Genomic DNA, 2,758 nt, shown 5'->3' with positions numbered 1-2,758 from the left:
GCCCCGATGGCCACGTACGCGTCGTTACGCTGCGAACCGCAAAAACAAAATTGAAGCGCCCGATCGCGAAGGTTTGTCCCCTTCCGTTCGTCACCGGTTCCACGTAATGTGAATACGCGTCACGTTCTTTGATTAAGTTATAATTTAGCCGTTAAGCGCTACTAACGTCGGGTCTTTCCTTTCTAACATTTAGACTTTAAGTTCGACTCGAATGTTGGGATTTCATTTTCTTATTTTAGTTTAAGTTCGACTCAAATGTCGGGAATTCTCATTTGTTATTTGATTTAAAGGTAAATCTTCGGAAAACCCATCTATATAAAATAAGGGATAACAACACTCAATTCCTATGTATTTTTGTGTTCTGAACATGAATATGTAACTCAAACATGGCGGTCGGAACAAGAAACCCATGAAAACCATGAAAAACCCATAAAAATTATGGTTTTTAACATTTATCCCACCAAATATCAAAAATTTTGAAAAAAGTTTTAAATAAAAGTTGTACATCTCTTCGAAATATGCATTTTATGTCCTATTCATTTTTACTGTACGAGTGATAGTTTTCGAGAAAAAGGATGGACTTCTATCTGTCCTCCAAATCTAAACATGTATTATTTTGCAGTACATGTACGCAAAAGGAACAGAAAAACGCAAAAAGGCCAGCAAAAATAAACGTTAGCTGTATATTTATGCTACAGTGTGCACCCAAGGTGTAATAGGTGTACTCGTTTTCAGGCGTCTTGTGGAGTATCAACACGTTCATCGAAAACTTTGTCCTGGATTAGCACCTCTTGAAACTCAGCAATGAGATCAAAGAACTCACTAATATGCTCAGGGCGAGAGTATACACGTTTGAATAAATATTCCGCGAGATAAGACACTAAGTGCTCCTCCTTAGTGGCATACCTAGAAATATTTCCTCTAACCTCACGCCATGTGCCCTCAATTCCTTGCGTATTGGCACCTGTCTCCGGATCTACGAAATTCGTCTGATGATTAACAGAGAGATACTTGAAATCCTCAGCAGACAAACATTCGTAAGCCTTCCATTTATCGGACATTATTGTAGTCCCAGGTAGTATCCATTCTTTGATACACCTAATAAGTGTTGCGGAAGTACGATCAGAAACAGGTACTAAGAAAATCTTCTTAGTGCCACGTTCGTAACCGCCGAATATCCACTTTCCATTAATTAAGCGTCCACGATTATACTTCCTCTTGCCAAATTTCGCTTCATCAATTTCAACAACAGTACTAGGTCCGCCTAATTTTTCTGAGTGTTTCTCTGCCCAGTATACGCATACTTCACGGCAGTAATTACTCCAGTTTACAATAGTTTCGGGGGACAAGCATAGACATATATATATAGATACAGCGTTCTGTGAGTGGAGTTGTCCGCATCTTCTAAAGGACAGAACGATATAGAGGTAAGTGCTGTCTCCGTCACTCCGCCGGTCTGGGGAACGTCGAGGGCAACTAAGAGGCGCGCGCACAGAACGCTGGGTCTATATACATATATGTATATATGTCTATGGGGACAAGTCGAGATCGTCAGAAATATAACCCCATCGAGGTATAGGTATCCACAGAAAATGTGCAATAAACAATAAATGCACGTGGTCGAACCACGTTCACTTTTACACTTCTCCAAAAATTACATTGTACCATTTTCTTCTTTTTCTTAGATTGCGTAGTATTGTAGGATTTGCGACAGCGAAAAACAAATGTCTCCAGATTCACTGTGAGTTCACTGCCATACCTAGGGCAATCCATCTTATCCCGTAAAACAAGATGCTGAAGAAGAAATTGAACGCACCACTTTTCGTCGAAAACATTGCGAATAAATGTAATGTGTTTCAAGTGTTCTGCCATATTCGTAGAATGAATAATTTATCACAAATTACTAATCAAGTAACACTTCCGACAAATTGTAACTCACACGTTACCAGCCACAATATTTCAGACAAATGCAAACGACGAAGCTTCTCTTACGTTCTTACTTTAGAAAGCTACAAAAAGCTCGTATAAACAATGAGTAGCGCAAAAACGTTTGCGACGTTACGACTAATAAGGATATGCAGCGCTCCTTTTCTATACCGCGAATACCCATTCACCACGAATAACTCTTCCTTCCCGCAAGTGACTTTCCACGTGAAGCGAGATCCACTCCATACCTCAGATATGGTTCGGGTAGGGTTATCTTAACGGAGTGGAGCCCCCCCCCGAAGGGGGGGCGGAACATACTGTCTCCACGCATGTACTTCCACCGTTGCACAGTGGGCTAGCAGACCTAAGAAAGTGGCCAAAATACTGAAAGTATTCTAATTGCGGTGAAAATGGATATTCAAAGGATTTTGAGATAGCTGAGTTCGAATTCAAACTCAGATTTTAGAAAATCAAAATGGCGGATCCAAAATGGCGGATGGAAATCCACATTACTGCAAACCCTGATGGAAAAATTTTGCTGAAAATGTAATGAAATTGATGAAAAGTGAAATGAAAGTTATTGGAAACTTGTTAAAACCATTTCGAAATAAATCATAAGTTTCGTTATGAAATTCAATGAAATACTGTGAAATTAGATGAAAGTTAATTAATATTACTAAAAATTAGTGAAAAAAATTTTGAAATGTTGTATATTATGAAATTTGCAGAATTTCACTGAAAATAAATTTTTTAATGAAAAATTGCTGAAATGATAATGAAATTGGGTCAATTGCAAGGGATTTTCAACCAAATTTCAGCAAATTTCATTACA

This window comes from Vollenhovia emeryi, unplaced genomic scaffold, assembly GCF_000949405.1.
Source record: "Vollenhovia emeryi isolate VEMERY1.0 unplaced genomic scaffold, V.emery_V1.0 DF939603.1, whole genome shotgun sequence".
Classification (NCBI taxonomy): domain Eukaryota; kingdom Metazoa; phylum Arthropoda; class Insecta; order Hymenoptera; family Formicidae; genus Vollenhovia; species Vollenhovia emeryi.
Note: the sequence above shows the minus strand (reverse complement) of the source record.